Genomic DNA, 22825 nt, shown 5'->3' with positions numbered 1-22825 from the left:
CTTTCCCTCTTTGCCTCCCCCTGGTCCTCCATTAGGTTTCTCCTGTTCTTCTGTTAGACCTATAAATGCAAATATATGGTATCTATCCTTCTCTGCCTGACTTATTTCGCTTAGCATGACACCCTTGAGGTCCATCCACTTTGCTACAAATGGCCAGATTTCATTCTTTCTCATTGCCATGTAATACTCCATTGTATAAATATACCACATCTTCTTGATCCACTCATCAGGTGATGAACATTTAGGCTCTTTCCACGTTTTGGCTATTGTTGACAGTGCTGCTATGAACATTGGGGCACATGTGCCCCTATGCATTAACACTTCTGTATCACTTGGGTAAATCCCTAGCAGCGCTGTTGCTGGGTCATAAGGGAGTACTATGGATAGTTTTTTGAGGAACCTCCACACTGTTTTCCAGAGCAGCTGCACCACCAACATAGACTGTATCTTCTTGATCCATTCATCAGTTGATGGACATTTAGGCTGTTTCCATGATTTGGCTATTGTAGAAAGTGCTGCTATGAACATTGGGGTACATGGGCTCCTATGCATCACCAATTCTGTATCCTTGGGTAAGTCCCTAGCATTGCTGGGTAAAAGGGAAGCTCTACTATTAATTTTTTGAGGAAACTTCACACTGTATTCCAGAGTGGCTGCACCAGTTTACATTCCCACCAACAGTGTAGGAGGGTGCCCGTTTCTCCACATCCTCGCCAGCCTCTATAGTTTCTTGATTTGTTCATTTTAACCACTCTGACTGGCGTGAGGTGGTATCTCAGTGTGGTTTTGATTTGTATTTCCCTGATGATGAGTGACCTTAAACATCATTTCATGTGTCTGTTGGCCATCTGGATGTCCTCTTTGGAGAAGTGTCTGGTCATACCTTCTGCCCATTTCTTCACTAGATTATTTGTTTATCAGGTATGGAGTTTGGTGAGTTCCTTCTAGATTTGGATACTAGCCCTTTATCTGATTTGTCATTTGCAACTATCTTTTCCCATTCCATCGGTTGCCTGTTAGTTTTATTGATTGTTTTCTTTGCAGTGCAGAAGCTTTTTATCTTGATGAGGTTCCAATAGTTCATTTTTGCTCTTGATTCCCTTGCCTTTAGAGATGAGTCCCTTAAGAAATTGCTGCAATTAAGGTCAAGGAGGTTGTTTCCTACTTTCTCCTCTAGGGTTTTGATGGTTTCTTGTCTCACATTGAGGTCTTTCATCCATTTTGAGTTTATTTTTGTGTACCATACACATAAACATAAGAATGTGATCTAGTTTCATTCTTTTGCATGTTGCTGTCCAGTTCTCCCAGCACCACCTGTTAAAGACACTGTATTTTTTCCATTGGAAACTCTTTCCTGCTCTGTCAAAGATTAATTGGCCATACATTTGTGCATCCAATCCTGGGTTCTCTATTATATTCCATTGGTCTATGTGACTGTTTTTGTGCAAATACCATACCGTCTTGATGATTACAGTTTTGCTGTAGTAGAGAGTAAAGTCTGGGATTGTGATGCCTGCCATTTTGGTTTTCTTCTTCAATATGACTTTGGCTATTTGGGGTCTTTTGTGGTTCCATACAAATTTTAGGATAGTTTTTTTTTTCTAACTTTGAGGAGAATGCTGATGCAATTTTGATTGGGATTGCATTGAATGTGTAGATTGCTTTGGGTAGTATTGACATTTAACAGTGTTTGTTCTTCTGATCCATGAGCATGTAATGTTTTTCCATTTCTTTGTGTCTTCTTCAATTTCTTTTCATAAGTTTTCTATAGTTTTCATCATAAAGATCTTTTACTTCTTTGGTTAGGTTTATTCCTAGATATTTTATGCTTTTTTGTGCAATTTGTGAGTGGGATAAGTTTTTAATTTCTCTTTATGTTGATTCATTTTGGTGTATAAACATGCAACTGATTTCTGTACATTGATTTCGTACCCTGCAACTTTGCTGAATTCATGGAACAGTTCTAGAAGGCTTCTGGTGAATTCTGTCTGGTTTTCTGTGTAGAGTATTATGTCATTTGCGAAATGTGAAAGTTTGACTTCATCTTTGCCAATTCTGATATTTAATGCATTTTTGGAAATTTAATCCAAAAGTATTTTAAACATTGCTTACAATATTTTGTAATAGAAATATTTAAATGACTTCCACGTGGCATGAGATTTTCCTATGTGTTTAGTGGAAGGATTAAAATGAAAAATTTAGGGGTGTCAGGCTGGCTTAGTTGATTAAGCTTCCTGCTTCCACTCAGGGCATGATCTCGCTGTTGGAGCCTCATATCAGACTCTTTGGTGATAGCCCAGAGCCTGGAGATTGCTGTGGATTCTGTGTCTCCCTCTCTCTGTCTCTCTCTCTGCCCCTCCCCTTCTCATGCTTTTTCTCTTTCAAAAATAAACATTAAAATATGAAAAATTAATAATTTAAACCTTTATATCTAGGTCTGAAATGCAATTAAATTTGCATTAGTGTGAGTTGGGTTTAGATTCATTTATTCTACATGAACATCCAGTTTCATCAGCATTATTTTATCAAAAAATTTTCTTTCCCTAATAAATTTTGTTTGGCATTAAAAAAAATTGACTCTACATTCTGACACGTTTATCAGTTTTACTTCTTTTATATCAATATTACATTCTCTTGATTTCTACAGTTTTATGGTTAATTTTAAGATTAGAGCAATGCAAGTTCTCCGATTTTTTTTCTAAGATTGTTTTTGACATGTTAGATCTTTACATTTCCATGTACATTTTAGACTTGCCTACTCAATATTTATATAGCAATTTGCTTACTGGAATTTCAGTGCATGTAATTTTGTCTAACCATTCACCTATAAATATTTCAACTGTTTTGCTTGAGTTTATGACTTTTCTTTGAAAGATTTTAGCAATTATATAATTAATAATAATTTTTTCTGCCAGTCTTCCTCCCCACCTTTGTCTCTTCCTTACCCCTTTCTGGCCTTGAAATTATTTGTTAGCATGCTGTATTAGAATTCTTCAGAGATGTACAACCAATAGAATGTATACATAGGAAAGAAATTTATCATAAAGAATTGGCTCATACACTTATGGAGGTGGGGGTGTCCAAAATCTGCAGTGTAGTCCCATAGGCTAGTGACCCAGAAAAGCTATGGATTGGTGCAGTTCCAGTCCAACTCTATTCTGTTACAGACTTCCCTCTTGATTACAGAAGCCAGATTTTTTTGTTCTATTCAGGTCTTCAACTGACTGGATGAGGCCAACCCACAATTTTGAAGTCACAGTGCTTACTTTAAGTTCAGTGATTTAAACATTAATCTCATGCAAAGGTACCTTATAAATTGACCCATCAATTAACCATCACACCTGCCTTATCATGTGTCACTGATCATTGTGTCTCATTTTTCTTTAATATTTTATTTTTTATTTGTTTCTGATAATTTATTTTGAGTTATTCAAGTGTAGTGACTTTTAAAAAAGGGTTTGTATTTGTTTTGAGAGAGAGAGAGAAAGAGAGAGAGCAAGTGTGAATGGAGGGAGGGTAGAGAAAGATAGAGGGGGGGAGAGAATCTCAAGTGGACTCCATTCTGTCAACACTCAGTGAGGAACCTTATGTGGGGCTCTATACCATGAACTGTGAGATCATGACCTGAGCCAACATCCAGTGTTGGACACGACTGACTGAGTCTATTTGGTGCCCCAAGTGTATTGACTTTTTATGCTGCTGTGTCATATGAGCCATTTATCTCAACCAGAAAAATTAATTATAATGACATTTTCCATAATGAAATTCTGAGAAGGAAGCTCTTTGATCTTTAAATTCCTATACTGTAGTTGCTAATCAGTAATGTCTATGAATCTTTTAGAATGAGAAAATTATGTGGTTTTCATAGCATCATTTGAGTACCTTATACTTAATAGTTGGAGATATCAGACGATCCTGATTTCAGGTTATACTCACTGGGACAAATACTAATACATGAAATATTCTTAAATTAAGTCTTAGTTCAGAAGACATATTAGGCCTCCCAAGTCTTAGTTCATCTTTCCAGGAAAACGTACTTTTTTTTTCAAGATACCCAGCAAAACATACTTTTCCTTAACATACAAACTATTAGGAAGAGTTTATAGTTCATTAGGCATGTATTTCAAACGGGAAGTTAGACAAACTAAACTGTAACCAAAATAGCAAACTAAACTAACAATTCATCTTCACTAAAATTTTATATATCAGGCAGATAGCAAAGTGCAGAATGGCACTTACAAGTGGCACTACTAGTAAAGGTAAAGATTCATGTTTTGTAGCATAGGACAATGTGAAGATTCCTGATTACTGATAATCCTCATACTTGTCACATTCCCACCTCCAATCAGGATATGACTTTGTGTCAGTTAAATTACATTTATTTTTCTATTTCAGTGTTATCATTTCATCTACTCAATTCTTAATTTGATGATTGGTTCTGGGGAGAGTTTCTGTTTTAATTTAATATGACGTTCTCATTTAATTATTGCTTATTTCAAAGTTCAGCCTTTGGTATTTGGACCAACAGAGCAATCTTGCTACAAATAGGAGTAATAGAAAAAATGAGACTAAGATGTCCTTAGTTCCTAAGGATGCCTTCACATTTCTCGTGCTCACTTAGAAATCATTCTGCTCTATTTCTCAGAATGGTTTATACTTATTTTTTAGTGCAGGTGATAAACATTTTATTAATTTAACCTAAAGTGACTTTAGAAATTATTTAACTTTATTTAATTAGGGTTTTAATGAAAAAAGCAATTGAGGAATTATTTTAATGAAAAAAATGGAATATTTTTAGTTCCCTTTTTCTAATGTGGATCCAGGAGATATTGGAAACAAAACTGAAGTCATTAGAATGGCATGTTTAATATGAGTGTGAGGAAGAAAATATGATACCAGGATCTGTTTTTAATAGGGTACATTTATTGGAGAAGAAATAGTGTTATGTTAATAGGTTTTCTAAAGTCAGATCAAGGGAGGTAATCAGGCACCTAACCATACTGAAAAGTATTATCTGATTTTTGCATGATAATAATTAGGAGCACTTAAAAACTATTGAAACTTTACTCCAAACTGAAACAATTCCAGCTCTTAACTATGTGAGTCCCTGAGTGATATGTCATAAAGGTGATATGATCTTTGTTCCCATCATCTAAATTATGGAAAAAATGTGCTTACATTTACTAATTTATGATATTCAGAATGATCATTTTGATAACATATACCATAAAAATTGTTGCAGTACAATAGCCATTAAGAATAAAAGTTACCCTATTACAATCAAATGTTATGATTTCTTATGAATAAGAATTTTGAAGAATTTATGTACAATGATATCAATTTGGAGATTTATATGGAGAAACCTATTTGATTTTGAAGTTTGGGTTTTAAATTGCGAGTAAATTATACTGTGGTTAATGTAATAGAAAGGAAATGATATACTTACTTATATGTAAGATAATTAAAATGTTTTTCAGCCTTCTGCTCTGCCATTTAGATTTGTTCAAAAGTAATCATTATTATTATTGCATAAAAATGATGCAATTATGCAATAAAAGTTAAGCTCTGTAATTTTAAAATTACATTTATCCATAGGAGTTTTAAAATATTCACCATTCTTTTATGACTATCTTTTCCCAACTAAATATTATAGACCGTGTTAATCTATAATGTCAAATAATTTAGTTATTGGCTCTGATTCAGAATATCTATATGGCTTTCTCCCAAAAAAGCACTCAGTGATTTTTTTTTTTTTGCTTTACACTCTGAATTCTGATACATTTATAAAAAGCATTAAAAGTTTGCCCCGAGAATTAGAAAGAGACTGTCTTTATTAATTATGTCCTTGAATGACTAATGCATAATATCAAATGGATACAGAAAAAGAGGGGGAGCAATAAATAAAGGAGTATTGTGAGTAAAAAGGGACTTCATTAAACTACTAGAAGTAATTTGCCACTTATCATAAAATTGCCCAATGAACACTTCCAAAATTAATAGTGAGCTGAAATGTTATTGAAAGGTCTTTCTAAGTGTTCTTTACAGTGACTGGATAATAATAGAATAAAAATTACCTAAAAGACTTATAACCATAAAACATAAAAGAGTGATTTAATTTGGATTTTTATAAAACAGAACTATGTGGATGGTATTAGCTATCACTGAAAACTAATTTGCAAAAATATTTTGTATGTGCGTTAGAATTATATTTGATGGTTGATGATTTCTGAGAAAATAAGAATCTATAAAAACAAATTTAGTCAATTGAGAAATATGTTAACATGAAAAGTCATCTTAATACTTAATAACCAAATTTTCTGTTGAGGAATGTGGACAATTTGCCTCACAATCTTCTTTACAATATTTGCTTAAAAGTCTTTCTTACAAAATATGTTATTTTTGAGTATCAAATAGATTTTAGAATAAAAGTTAATGAGTGTGAATTTACATTAATATCAATCAGTACTTCAACCTTTTTTTGCAGTTATCTTTTTAAATCACTGGTATAAAGTTAGGAAAAATTGATATATTAAAATCATTTATGTGTGCATGTATATATATGCATGGATGTATTTATGATAACCTAGGATTGTTTGGTACACATTCTTCCAAAATGTAGGCAATAGATCACCATTAAAAATGTTGTAAAGCAGTATCTTCCAAAAACTGATTAAAAATCTTATACTCATTTAAAATTTGATTTTTATACATTTCTTTTTATTCCAGTACTTCTCTTTTTAGTGCAATCAATTGTTTTACTTCAATTTAGTACCATATATTTAATGAAAAAATTGCATTATTACTAACCACATGACTGATTTTTTTTTTCATTTTCTATGACCAGATTGCAGAACATCAATTAATCAGATACATTACAAGATCAAAGTCATTTAATGGTAGGTGGTTGCATTTTTTACTTTACAAATTTACTTTACTTTTTTACTTGACAAATGATTGGAAGTATATTGTTTATTATAATTTATGTTCTGTTTGGAATCACACTACAGAGCACAGGAAAGAAGTTAGGATTTCAATATTTCGAAAACAACGATGTATGTAGATTTTTTTTTCAAGAGAGCTTTTTTTTTTTAATATATATCATACTAAGTTAAAGGTAGTATATATGGACTGTCAGCTTGCAAAAAAAGAAAAGACTTATATCTAATTGGCATTGGTTTTCTAGATACTTTATTAAAGATAGAGGGTATAGGATAATTTAAAAACTGATATTATAGAAAAATTAAATTGTCAAATGAAGTTGTATCACCATGGAACTATTAAAATGGGAAATTATCTTTACAAGCAAGAGATATAAGAATCTTGACAAATAATCTATGTGACTCCTTTTTTTAAAAAAATGCAATATAATGAAATTTACCTACATTATTTTACATATATGAGCAAATGAAAGTTATATTCTGGGGCTATAGACAAGATTTGCAGATTAAGCTTTAAAACCCAAACCCTCAATATTCCTTCCTAAAATCAACATTACAAATATAGAATAATATGTTGTTTCACTCATGTAAGCATTAAAAAAAAATATTGAGTTTTTACTTAACATATTCCAGACATCTACTTAGTGACTGGACATATGGCCATATATGAAAAAGAAAATCTATTCTCTTATGTAGCCTATAATTACAGAAAGATCCAGATTATATTCAAGTCTTTATTCAGTATAGCATTCATTATTAATAAATTATATATATGTGTATATAACATATATACACACCATTTTGTATATAAAATTACAGAGAAATATATATCATGAACAACATTTAATATAATGTTAATATATCTAATATACCTATAATAATAGATGATTAGGTAGTAATGAAATCCATCTTTAACCAAATAAATATCTGTGAAGAGTAGAGACAGCAAGTCCAAATAGTCTGAGCTGAGATGCTGCATGTAGTTCTTGAAGTACAGAAAGGACATAATGCAGTAAAGCCATTGGAAGTTTCTGAGCAGGGTGCTGAATGATGTTATTTGACTTAAAATTTTAAGTACGAGTTTGGCTGCTATATACAGAACGGGCCGTTTGGGGCTGGGCAGGGATGAAGCAAGGTGATCACTTTCGAGGCTATGCAGTAGTCCAGAACTGGAATTAGAAACATAATAATGGAAATGGTGAGCAATAATGAGAATGAAGTATATATTTTAGGCAGTTTTAAAATTTGCGTTAAGTATATGGGAAAAAAGCAGCAATCAAGAATTACTTTATTTACTTAGCTTGAGCAAAACCGAAGTAAATTATGGTATCAGTTCTTAAAATGGATGAGAAATAGAGATGTAGCATATCACAGGGGTATTCAGAGGTACAGTTTTAGACGTTTTTATTTTGTACTGTTTATTTTCAAGGGTGATCAACAAATTGTCAGGAAAGCACAAATCTCTGGCAACCTGTACCAAAAGAAACGTCAGTCCCACAACTCGTTGTTTATTCAAATTTTGATAGTAAAGACTCAGGACTTTGAGAAAAAAAATACAATTTTTACACAAAGTATTTTATTTGGCTGATTGCCTTCTTCATTTCACAGACTCCTTGTAATTGAATGCTTTTCTTGGGTGTATTTTTCTTTGAAAATATTTGTGTGAAGTAAGCCATGTAAGTACCAGAAGTTTCAACTCAGAAATAGGAAGCAAACATAATTTTGCACGTAACTCAAAACAGGCTACTTTGAAAATAAAAATGATCAAATGTGTATATTATAGTCATTTTTGTTATGCTAATGTAATATATTAGCATCATATTATAGTTCAGTAGCATAATTAAAACATCAAATGTGGAACCCACAGCCCAAAGAATATTTCAGTATTTAATGTAGAAAACAATGCCAAATTCCCAGCTTTCATATCTACTTCTCTTCTAACGTTTCCATGGGCTCTGTTCAGGAGGCAACCTAAATCTAGAGTCATGATTGATCTCATCCGTTTAAATTTATGCAAGTATCTCTTATAACTGAGGGGAGGGAGTGGGGTGGGGATGGGGGATGGGGACTGTTAACAGAACACAATATAATTTAATTTAAGGAGACAAATTATCAAGGCAGCAGCTTCCTGTTCTTTGCTAGATGTATATTCCCTGGAGAAGTCTCTCTGGTTCCCTTAGCTCGTAATTTATCCTGGGGAATCTATGGGCTCTGGAATAGAGGCAGAGAATGTGCCTAACTCTAATTTTTAGAGACTTTTGAGGTAGTATCCAATTTTTTATCTTTAAAAACTTGTGCCTCATCAAATACAAATCTTAGGTGATTCTTGGGTTTGAGGATAAAAATCATCAAGCTCCTGCTTGTCATTACCTTTGGGTAGGACCTTGATATTTTGTGTCTCTTGTTGGCTAGTTCTTCATATACTTTTATCTTTATGAAATTAGTTGCATACCTTGTCCATAGTTAACTATCATCCAGTTTTATTTTCTTCATGTAATTTTAAAACCATGTTTTATATACTTGAAGTTTGATATGATTTTAGGAGGAAGAAAAGATTTTTAAAATTCTTAGTTTCAAATTGAATCTTTAATTAGAAATGCCTCTTAAATGCTATTTATGAAGTATTTAGTGGGTTTGGCAAAAAGCTAACATAAAACGCTCTCTAAGTAGAAAGCTAGTTCTTAGTGATTCTCAAAATAATAATGTTCAGACTATCGCAATGGTGTAATTAATCATGTGTTACAGGTAAGAAACTGTGGAAGATTATGTAATAAATCATTAATGGGATTGTATCTGTTTTACTCATTTCAGTTTGGTCCTTACCACTAACAGTCACCAGATATGGTAGTAATTCTTCACATGCTGATAAAGTTGAATAATTTACATCCAAATTTAAGAGGAAAAGCCACTTGGTTATTATAAAGAGATTAAAAAATATGTAATGGGAAAGGTTTATATGGAATATGACATTGAAGTATCTTGAACATTTTCACAGAAATCCTTGTCTTCGTGATTTTAGTCAGATATGTGTTCTCCCTCTTCTCAACCTGTATCCCACTAGAACAATAATAGTTGAAAAAAAAAGATCAACAAAAAAGAAAGCCTAATGCTTGGTGATCACTAAAGGACTACCATGCCAACGTCAATAAATGTTCCTGATACAGACTGTAATCTGTATTTATTTGTTTCATAGTTTTTGAGTCTCTGCTGATCTATCTTGTGTTTTCAGTGAATTTTTCAGTAATTTTCAGAATATTTACAGTATCTGCCTTAAAATGATTGTTAACTGAATGTAAAATATAGGCTATCTTGGGGACGGTTTCTATAAACTGTATTTGCATTAATTATAGGCCACATTTCCTGTTTCTTCACAATTGTAACATTTTTAATTGTTTACTCTTTATTGTATGAAAAGAATTAGACCTTTTGAATTCTATGATATTTTTTGTGAATTGCTTTGATCTTTTTTCCGCTTGAATGAGATATATAATAAGTAAATTTTTAATATATTTCAAGTATATAGTGTGAGGATTTGCTATAGTGTATACATTGTAAAAGGATCCCCACAATCAAGTTATTAACACATCCATCACTTCATGTGCTTACCTTTTTAAAAAATTTTTAAGTTTTTGGTGAGAATACTTAAAGATACACTCTCTTGGCAAATTCCAGTTATTTAGTGCAGTATTGTCATAGTCATGATGCTATGCTTTAGATCCTAGGATTTATTCATTTTAAAACTGAAAGTTTCAACCTTTCTATCAACTTCTCTCCTCCACACCCCTACCTCCCAGACCCTGGAAACCACAACACCAAGTACTAGTCTAGTTCTCTGAATTCAACTTCCATCTTTTTTTTTTTTTTTTTTAAGATTACACACTTAAGTGATACCATGCAGTATTTCAGTATTTCTCTCTCTGGCTTATTTCACTAAACATGATGTTCTCTAGTTTCATCTATGTTGTCACTACTGGCAGAATTTACTTTTTTTTTAAGGCTGATTATTCCATTGTGTGTGTGTGTGTGTGTGTGTGTGTATACACACAGCACATTTTCTTTATCTGTGCGTCTGTTGATAGACACTAAATTATGGGAAACAGTATGAAGGTTCCTGCTAAAAATAGAAGTACCGTTTGACCCAGCAACCTCTCTTCTGGATACACATCCAAAGACAGCGAAATCACTATTTTAAAGAGATATTTGTATTCCTATATTCATTGCAACATTATTCATGATGGCCAAGATGTAGTTTGATGTTTTTGTCATAGATTTCAATTTAGTTACTGGCTATCATTCTGAGCTTGTGTAGTCTTTGAATGTATGATGCTGTACAGATATGGAAAGCCTAATATTTCTCCAAGAATTTACAAGTTGGCAAGGCCCTACATCTAAACAGTTTTCTTTAAAATTCTTTTCAAGGCAAAATTCCAGATTTTGTTAGGGCGAGGTACTGTGTAACTTACTCCATCTTGTGTCCCTTATCCAAAGTTAAGGCCTTTCTTGTGTGTAAGCTTGAGACCTTGAGCTTTGAAGCTGTATGAATATAGATTCTCATTTCTGCTGGTGTTGGATTTCCAACATCCCCAGAATTGCTCAATCATTAGTCTCCCTATTCTCTCAACTAAGCCTGTCTCTGACAAGTTTCAGGAACCGCTGGCGACATAAGTGGTCAAGCCCTCATTTGGGAACACAGAGAGAACCCGTGAGCATAATTTCTTTCTTGAATGTCAAAGTTCCACACGTGTCAGTTGCTTCACCTCTCCTGAAAACTTTCCTGTGCCCCCGCAGCTCACTGAGAACACCATGCTCAGTGGGGACTCAGCTTGCTGTAGCCACAGCTGGGGATAGCCCCCCACTCCGGGTGGTAAATCCAATACGGAGCTCACCTTGCAAGTATTCTTGTTCTTAGGTATCAAACACTTAAACACTTTTCCTCATACACTTTGCCCAGTTTTACATACATTTACAACCTTAGTGCTCTTTCTGTACAAGGTGTATAAGTTGGATCAGATTTTCTCTTAGGAAAAAAAAAATGGAGAAATGGTATGTAAATTATCATAGGTTTTAATTCCAGAAAGAATCCACTTTTATTTCTGGATGATCATGTTGAACATGGAGAATACATTATTTTTTTTTTCACAATGCATTTCTCTTTTATAAGAGGTATCTTATTTCAGGCACAGTTTTGTTTCTTGTATGCTGATTTACATGAATAACAAAAGAAGTCTGGGTTGGTTATTATGAATCTATATGTTGTCCATACCTAACATCTGATATTTGCCTCCAAATTTTCCTAAGAATTTGGGAAACTCTTCTCAAGTCCTTTGACTCTTGACTGCCGTTTAAGATAAGGGCACATCACCATAAACCGATTGGAAATTCAACTGATTCAAAACTGAAATTCACTTTTTGTAAGGGCTAGTGTACTTCTGTTCACCTTGTACCTCTGATGTATCCTGTCAGGGATTCCAAACAGAAACCTTACTGATTTCTTTCTAACGTACCATTTTATTTTATTCAAACTTTTGTAACACTATGAACATGCCTCCTCAAAATTTCTGCTTTTTTCCTGGAGATATTCAAAATCAGCAAATGGCCTAAGGACTCATTTAGCACAAATTGTCAGATTCAGGCCTTAAACCAAGATATTGACCCTTTGGTTATATATTATGGATAAAACAAAAAAAAGAAAAAAAACCTCTATTATGAACTGGAGTTTATAGACCATTCTTTATAATGCAAAACAAACCATGAGCTTTTTTTCTTTTAAATGTTTTTTTTAAATTTATTTTTGAGAGACAGAGAGAGACAGCACGAGCAGGGGAGGGTCAGAGAGATAGTGAGACACAGAATCTGAAGCATGTTCCAGGCTCTGAGCTGTCAGCACAGAGCCTGATGTGGGGCTCGAACCCACAAACCGTAAGATCATGATCTGAGCCAAAGCTGGACGCTTAACCGACTGAGCCACCCAGGCACCCCATCATGAGCTTTAAATATGGAAAGAATTTGTGTTTTCTATCACAACCCTAATAGAAAATGTATTATCCTGTACTAACAGAGACAGTGTCAACCAATATTACTTTTACGTCAGTTCATAGACCTTTTTAGAATGCACAAAAATACTTTAAGTAATTCATTAAAAACATATGAATCTCCAGAACAGTGAACTAATATATCATTAAAGTGAACTAATATATTATCATATCACATCTCTATCTATATAGATTTTTATATATTTTAAATTATGTATTTTTAATTATGTATTTAATTATGTATACTTTGAAAATATCATAGATAAAGTCACATAGTGTTATTTGCTTTATGTAACAGATTTTGATAAGAGGAAAATTTAGAAAAATTTAGAAGGGTACAGTCACCATCACAGTAATTAGTTATATCTTTTTGGTCCTTTTGTTCTTGCTTTTTAGCTTTAGGAAAAAAAAAAAACTGCTTTCAAAGCCTAAACAGAACAAAGGTGGAAAAATTGCTAATTTGAGCTGTTAGGTCTTTTAATAATTGCTTGGACTTAAGACCTTTGTAATAATGAAGGGCTAACAAATGGATGCCAGAAAATAAAATATTCATTTCAAAAAGGCAGGCAGTTGTCAACTCTGGAAGACATTAAATATTGTAGGGGCATCTGGCTAGCTCAGCTGGTAGAGTAAGTTAATCTCGAGGTTGTGAGTTCAAGCCCCATGTTGGAGGTGGACATTACTAAAAAATAAAACCTTCAAAGAAGCAATAAAAATAAATAAAAGACATTGAATAGTATGTACACCAGGGTGTAGGTATTTTTTTTATTATAAATTCTAGATCACTATAATTAGGAAAGGAGATTTTGTGGAACCATCAAAAATATCAACTGTGTGACAAGATACTGCAAAATTTCCTAAGATAATGTTTCTCTGATACATTTTTTTCCAAGTGTGTTTTCAGCTTGCATTGAGTCTGCGTTGTAGTTTATTTTCTGTGGGAATCATGTGTTTGCCTAAGTGCAGCAATCGTTTACAATATAAGCCATGCTTCTCACATTCAAAGAAGCCAGGTGGCGATTTTCTGTCTCATTATGATAGAAAGAATATTTAAAAAGGTAGAGAAAAGGCTCAGCTGTCTTAGCTACTATAGATAGTACTGTTAACGTCCTATATTAATTATTAATTATACAAGATTAAATAATTCAGATCTTGAGGCATAAAACTGAAGTGGGATTCTGCTGAGAGTGTTTTTGGGGCTTTTTGGCAAGACCAACCTGCGTCACGGTGGCTGGGGGAGTGCTCCCTATTATTAATCACCCTGACAGAGGGATGAATCCATGAGTGGAAAGAAAAACAGACACAAATATCTTTTATTAGGAATGAGAAGGATATTGTTTTATTACAAATTAAGTCATTCAAATAAGTCTTGTAAAAATTTATGGAACAATTAATGAACCCAAAATGTTGAGTTAGATCTAAATATGCACATGAAGTTAATAGCCCAGTGATTTATAATTTAGAGTATTTCTAGGACTATTTACAGACTGAACCTTTAAGGTTTAATGGGGTACAATAGAAAAAAGTAGCTACTGTATCCCCAAGGTTGGAACAAAGAGTGAGGGATGGTACTCTAGTCAGAATGTTGCAGGAAAAATGATGGAAGCTGATTACTACTAACTCTGATTACAGATGCAACCTCAGGTGTATTGTTAATGGGATCAGTACTAGAGAACTTTTGATTTGAACACTTATTTACTTAGTCACTTGCACAGCTATGTTCTCTAAGGTCAGAGTCAGAATGTAGCCCTATGATGAGAGACAAATAAAAAAGAAAGCAAAGCCCAGAGGGGTTTCACTTTGGCTTCTCTTGTAATTGTGGTGCCAGGGAGACTATCAGATTGGTCTGATAACCCCCACATATACTCCAAGAAGAAAAGTTCTAATATTTTTTCCACAGTAAAAACATGTGAACAAGGGAACAAGAACTAGGTGTCCCCTGCCAAAGAAAATGCTTATGTTCGGTGAGGTGCTTAGGCAAAACCTAAATGATACTCATTTTGGGTCAATAGTGGTTATTGGGAGTTACATTGGCAACTGAATTTTAGAAAGGTAACATTGTATTTAATTATGGGCTTTATTTCTTGTTTATTAACTGTTAGGAAGTTGGCCGAGCAGTTTATATTTCAGTTTTAAGTGAACATATTATTGGAGAAACGGAGTATCAGACCAGTGGTGATGTTTCCAGGCTTCCTGTTCCTGTTCATCAAAACCTAAATACCTGGTGGTGTAATGGGCTGAATGATGATCATTCACCAAAAAGCACCTATCAAATTAAAATGTAGCCACCACACTCTTCTGGCAAGACCATGACAGACTTTTAAAATGAATCCTGTTGTGGATAACTTCCGTGTCAGTTTAACTGTCAAGAAAGGGTATAAATAACTTGGGGTGCCTGGGTGGTTCAGTCAGTTAAGCATCTGACTTCGGCTCAGGTCACGATCTCACAGTTCATGGGTTCAAGCCCCGCATCGGGCTGTGTGCTGACAGCTCAGAGCCTGGAGCCTGCCTCGGATTCTGTGTCTCCCTCTCTCTCTTTGACCCTCCCCTGCTTGTGCTCTCTCTCTCTCTCTCTCTCTCTCTGTCTCTCAAAAATAAATAAAAAACATAAAAAGAATTTTTTAAAAAAGCAGACCTTTAAAAAAAAGAAAAAAAAAGAAAAGGTATAACTTTCCAAATCATCATCTATTAGCTGGACTACCATGTTTTGCTTGTCCTCTGGAATTTAGGGTCTGCAAAGAATAAAGTTCTGCATATCCCCAAATTCCCCTTCTATAACTTCTTTCTTCTTACCTCGGTGCGGTCTGGGTTTCTGAAAACCCAGACATATTTCTCTCTCTCTCCCTCTTTTTTAAATGTTATTTATTTTGAGAGAGAGAGAGAAGAGGGGAGGGGAACGGAGGGGAGGGGCAGAGAGAGAGAGAGGAGAGAGAGAACTCCAAGCAGACTCCATGTTGTCAGCCCAGAGCCCAAATTGGAGCTCAATCTCAGGAACCGTGTGATCAGGACCTGAGCCAAAATCAAGAATTGAACGCCCAACTGACTGAGCCATCCCAGCACCCAAGGGCCATACTTCTCTTGAAATTTCTCAGGGATGTTTTTTTTCTTTCCATACTCATGTATCATGGAGATGTAGCAAATGCAATGTTTTCTTTGTTCTTACTATAATTATAGATATATCCTTTTCTCTTTTGTCTTTTTCCTCAAAACAAAACAATACAAACAAAAGCAGTTCTTTTGAAACACACAACTTCAAACAGTACCACTTGGTTATCTTCCTCCATTCCCTGAATATATTATTACCTGACTTAATATCTCTAATAGAGGACAGTTAATCTTGGCAATGTCACCTTTTATACAGATTATCCATACAACACTTTAGTCTTTAAGTTCCTTGATTGCCTTAATTTCTACAATTATGTCTTGCCACTAGATTTTAGCCACCCAATTTCATGGTTGTGCCTTAAATCAGATTTTTCCAATAACTGCACCTCTATAATCATGATTTCAAAATGTCCACTTCTGTCCAAAACCACCTATATTTCCACATAAATAATTTTCAATGCAGGAAGTATTTCTCCAATTCAACAATTATTTAATACATGTGTGTCCTCTAACTTAATGACCTCATTAGTTTTTTCACTAAGCTTCATTTCCACATATTTCTATGTCCGGACATGTTCAACTTGAATTCTCAGTTCTTTTGCTGAATTTATTTTCTTATATCCTAAATGCATTTGTCATTCTTTTCCCACCATATTTGCTGATACAGTGACCCTGGACTTGCTACCCCGTATGTTTGGATTAACACATCTTATCAAATGTCTCATATATATATTTTTATGATAAATCTCAACTAGTACGCAGCATTCTTTCTCATGTCACTAACTGATTTATTTCCCTACCTCTATTAAGTTATTTTCATATGCTCTCCTTTCCTCTAATTTTACATGCCCCATCATTTTACAGATATTATGAAAGCAATCAGATGTTAACTTGCTAACCTATACACATTACCATATTACTTATACCTGCTCCACCGCACTCTGTCTTCTCTTCTCTTACAAGAGCTACAATTATTCTGCTCTAGGTTTACTTCTTTTTCTATGTCTGGATTTTCTCTCTACCATAGTGATTTTAGCAGCCATGTTATCTAGATGATGTAGTTGCAAGATCATATAGCTTTTATTGAGTCCCTGGGTGATTGTTTGGAGCAGAAAGTGTGCTACTGCCTGAGGGAGGAAAATCATATTAATCTACTGAGATTTTGGACGTTGACTCTTATAGCAGCAGGTGTTAATTACCGTGGCCAACACATGAATGCTGTAGGCATTCTTGTAGTTATTATTGTATTGATTCCTTGTTTCTTTCATCTTCTCTCCTCTACCAACAATCTTCTCTTTTCTTTTTTTTTAAGCTTTTTAAATGTGTATTTATTTCTGAGAGACAGAGAGATACAGAGTATAAGTGGGAGAGGGGCAGAGAGAGAGGGAGAACAGAATCCGAAGCAGGCTCTAGGCTCTAAGCTGTCTGCACAGAGCCCGATGGGGGGCTTGAACCCACAAACCAGGAGATCATGACCTGAGCCGAAGTTGGACGTTTAACTGACTGAGCCACCCAGGTGCCCCTGATCTTCTCTTTCTATGTCATCTTAAAAGTTTTACAGATACATTGTAAAGTAAAATAAAAATTAAGAATGAGTTAAATACTCCTGTGATTTCACATTCCATCTTGGGTTAAAAGCTGATTTCTCTGATTCTCAGTCAATTAAAAATAATCTTAGAGGCTAGTTTTGATTAGGAATCCATTTTCAATATCTCATATTTGTTCACAATGACTCCTACTAGGCTTTCATTTAAAATTTCTGTCAAGGTAAGCAACAATCTTTACCTCACCAAATTCAGTGGTCAATTTTGCTTTCCATAATTGGTATCTCAGTATCATTAGGAAGTGCTATTTATTTATTTCTTCCAAAACAACTTTCAGGTTATCTTCTCATGGGCTTTTTCTTTACTTACTCTGCTTTTGGCTTTTGACATTCTAAACAGTGGATGTCTCAGGGTTTGGGATTTAATTCTCTTAATTTATAAGTAAATTTTAATTTCCTCCCTCCTCTCCACAATACCAACTGGGGACCCCTATTCCTATCTGTGTGAGGACATGGTACCATAGCCAATACATTGATAAAATCAACATTCTAGAAATAATCATTGTTTTCTCTCCTTCTCTCTGGCCACATTCAATCTATAATCAAGTGTCTGCTAACAAAACCTGTTTCCAATCATACTACCCATTTCCACTAAACTATTACCACAGTAATACAAGCAAACAACTCCCTTGTCCAGAATAGTGCAACAGCTCTGAGATCCTAATGACTATGTCCGTTGTGGACATAGTACTCTAGTACATCCTCCACATAAAGCAAGAGTACAGTTTGTGAGATTTGACTGTGATACCTCTACTCTCCAATTTAATCCTGCAGAGGCACCCATCTAGTGGAGTAAAAGTGCCACTGCCACCTCTTCCAAATCCTTCCCTACTTTTTTGTGTTCACCATACTTCAGTCACTATAGCTCCTCCCCGCCTCCCCCGCTCCCCCCGCCACCTCATTATCCTTTAAACATTCTAGGTGCATTTTGGTTTCAGGGCATTCAGACTGCTCATCTCAAATTACTCTACCCACATCTATGTATGATGTCCTTTTACATAATTAAGGAGTGTTTTCATAAATAACCATATTATGAGAAGTCTTTCTTGCCACACTAACTTTTATCAGTCATTCTCTATTTAATTAATACATTTTGTTTTTTGTAGTACCTTTATTCTGGACAATATTTGTTTTGGTTTAGCTTATCATGTGCTTCCACAGCTGGGCTGCAAATACTCTGTGAACTGGAATGTGTTTTGCTCACCACTGGGTCCTCACTTCATAGAAGATGGCTTATCAAATGATAGAGAGTTAATCAATGTTTATGGAAGGAAAAGTTGGAAGGAAGTAAGGAGCTATATATGAAAAAAAAGGGAAAAGGAAGGGAGGCACTAGCCTTTCTCTAAACAATGTAAAGTTTCTGTTAATGCAGTTAGAACTAGTAGGTGAAATCTTCCTAAGTTCATATAAAGTATTGAATAATAAGTACTTATTATTGAAAGGAATACAAGAGGAAGAGAATGTTGAAATGCACTTGTGACAGTTATCTCCCAGTTTTAAACCTTGAAAAGTAGTCAAAATTTCATTTTACAATATGTTTGGCATCTAAAGGAAAACAAAGATATTGATAATCTTCCAGTTAACAAACCTAAGTAAGTTCCATTTCAGTTGAATGTGCTGAGATATTTTTGTGTATATATACTATTGTGAAGGAGGGTTTGGAAATTGAAACTATAATAACATGGAGTAGAATCCTAAATATTATGCCAGTTTCTAGAAGTACCATCCATTCCATTCTCAGAATGTTTTGTGTATATGCTCTCCAATTTATATGGTATAAACTGGAAATTACTGATAAATAATCCCTTTTGCAATTTCTTTTCTATCTATCTATCTATCTATCTATCTATTTATTTATTTATTTATTTATAGAGAGCATATGAGCAGGGGAGAGGGGCAGAGAGAGGAGGAGAATCTTAAGCAGTTTCCATACTCACTGAAGAGCCCATCGTGGGGTTCAGTCCCACAGCCCTGGGATCATGACCTGAGCCAAAATCAAGAGTCAAACACTCAACCAACTGAGCCACCCTTGCACCCCTCCTTTTGCAATTCCACATGTCCAGTGGATGTGAATGCTATAATTTCAATTCATGTTTACCTGTCTCCACATACTACTATTTGTTTTCGTTTATCACAGAGCCATTGATAAGCAGTTGCTGCCTAAGTTCTTATTTGTCTTTATTTAACTAAAGAATGTTTAGGGTATTTGATAATTAACTCAAATTATAGCATGCATAAAAATTTATAAAAAATAAGTTCTTACTCATTCACAAGTATTTATAGTCCAACAGTGTGCAGATTACTCATTATAAAAAAGTAGGCAGACTGATTCATTAATACACTTTAATGTATTTACATTTAGAATTAATACATGTAGGAAAATTGAAATCTAATGAATCTAAAATATATCTCCTATCTGTCTGTTATCTATTTAACACCTGTCAACCTATTTGAAGATACAATGAAGAACAGAAAAGACAAATGCCCTGAAGTGGCACTTTGGGACTTTTTAGGCACAACAGATATGGAAGCATGTATAGGTAAAACAACAATGGGGAATAGAAACATGATTATGGATAAATATGTTAAGATATCATTGTCCACTATTTGCTTACAATTTACCATTTTGTACATAATATAAATATATGTATATATTTATATTGATATATTGATATATATTTATTAAATTGAGGTCAATTAGTTGATGAATTATCTATGTGAATACCTCAATTAAAATTGTATAGAATTTTCCAGGTATCATTCAGATAAAATATCAAAAATTTTATACATTTTGAGATGGTCATTGATGGTTTTGTTCTTTAGAGCCCTTATCATTCTGTGTTGAAAGGGAATGGATATTAATTTTATTATGCTGAACTAAAATAAAAATAGGTTTTCATCTATTTTACTGCTATATAATTAAATCTGAGTTATTTATTAGAGTTCATTTTTGATGATCCTAAGTTATTAAAAGGTTTTTTCTATATTTCAAAATCCCAGATATAAGTGAAATATCTCACTTGTTACCATAATAATTTACCAGTTTGCAAGTTTTGTGCCCTAAAAAATTGCTTTTTCTTGTGGACCTAGAGCAGTATGGGACAGCATTAGTAGTAACTTAGTACTTAATAGAAATTATATAAAATAAAATGGAGCATATTTTATGTTGTGTAACATTTTAATATTGGTATTTAATAAAAATAAATGAGCATCCCTGAAATGTTATTGACTATGATGGGAAAGAACAGTCAATAAGTATAGTATAATGGGAAGTTTATAGGCCCACATGAGCACAACTATACTATTTGCTATGCCAAGGAATTACAGATCTTTTATATAGTTAATATTGAGTTTAATAATAAAATCTCAGTAGTATAGTTTTTCACCAACAAACTTTTAACTTTTGTCTCATTTAAGAATTTTATAACTTAGAGAACTGTCATGAGAAAAATTTAATGGAACATCTTCTATTAAGTTAAAATGCTTAGTATTCATTACAAACTCTACAGTCATTAATTAATAGATACTACAAACTATGGTAATCAGCATTGTTATCAGTTTACAGAAAGGGAAATGTATCCATGTATGAACACAAAATAGGTTAGTAACACATTAATATACTATGCACTAACCATTTGTGTCCTTTTCAATTATCTCTTAAAAATGAATTACATGCATACAAAAGGAGATTTATGCATTATCAGATAGAGTTTTAAAATAAATAGGAACTAGGTAATAGTTTATTAAAGGCTATGATCATATTGAACTAACGATAAATCTTCACAATTTTTATCTCTGAAAACAACCCAAATCATCAGAGAGGGAAAACAATAACAAAAAGGAAAGTCTTTTGAAACCAAAACGTATCTATATCTCTAAACTTTAATTCTGAGAAATGCGATTTGTGGAATGAACAGCAAACTAGAAAAATAAGGAAGTCAGAAATACTTGTGAAATCAAAGCTCAGTAGTGAAATGGAATCTTCAGGTGAAAACATGAAATTGCAAATGAGGCCAGATTCAATGAAGAAACATGTATTTACTTTACAAGCAAAACAAACCAAACCAAATCAACCAAGCCACCAACCACAAATCACCAAACAAGCAAAGAAGCAAACTTCTGAAATTCATCTAAAAGCATGTATCTGTCTGGAGGGTCCTGGCGATTTGAAGTTCCTGAAGTCCAGCCCTGTGTCTTGCTCTTTGCTGTCAGGACAGAGCCCAAGTCAGATCCTCTGTCTCCCCTCCTCCCCACTCCCCTTTCCCTGCTTGCATGCATGGGTTGCCTCTCTCTCTCTCTCACTCTCTCTCTCAAAAATAAAATAAATACTACAAAAATAATAATGGAAATAAAAGCATCTGTCTGTCTCTGTGACATACTGGAGAGAAAACAGTACGTGCTAGTCAGCTTGCCAGCTAAATTTCTTGGTGTGAGAAAGTTGTAGGAAGTATTAGAAAATCATACTGAAATTCTGTAACATACTGGCCTCTATTCTGACTCCCGTAACTATCTTGCTGGGTAGGAAGGAGATATATTCACAAAACAGAGTACCTGTGAGATGACGGTTCAGTCTTAATGGAGCAAACTAAACGATTTACACCTTTAGTTCCTTACGTGGGCTGGTCTTTTCTCATGCTTCTCCGAAGGTATGACTCGGGATAAATTTTATATATTCAGAGAAGAATGACCCCTATTAAAGTCTCACTGAAAAAAGACTCATTTGAGGGACATGCTCAGTTGTACCAATAAAAATAATAAAGAAACAAAATGCAGATGGAGAATGAAACAAAATGTATTCTGCAAAACAAGTTAAATTTATAAATAAATATTTATTTTTGATGTCCTAGAAATTGAAGACATCTTATGAAAGAAGAAATGCTGACTTAACAGAGGGCATTGAGTATTAAGTCTGCAGTGCCTTGGGTATAGAGAGATGAGAGAAAAGAAATAATTAGATAAAAATAAACTTTCGGCAGACATAGGAATTGGCATCATTTTGAACAGATATGAACTATAGACAAGCTATGATATTTATAAAGATGAAATAAAATAAAGCAAAACACAAATTATTAAATGCACAAATACATACATGTATTTCATGTGAAAGGATGATAATGATGGAATGAGATAAAAGAAAGTTTATAATC

Source organism: Suricata suricatta, chromosome 4 (genome assembly GCF_006229205.1).
Source record: "Suricata suricatta isolate VVHF042 chromosome 4, meerkat_22Aug2017_6uvM2_HiC, whole genome shotgun sequence".
Taxonomy (NCBI): domain Eukaryota; kingdom Metazoa; phylum Chordata; class Mammalia; order Carnivora; family Herpestidae; genus Suricata; species Suricata suricatta.
This window is presented reverse-complemented; position numbering follows the sequence as displayed.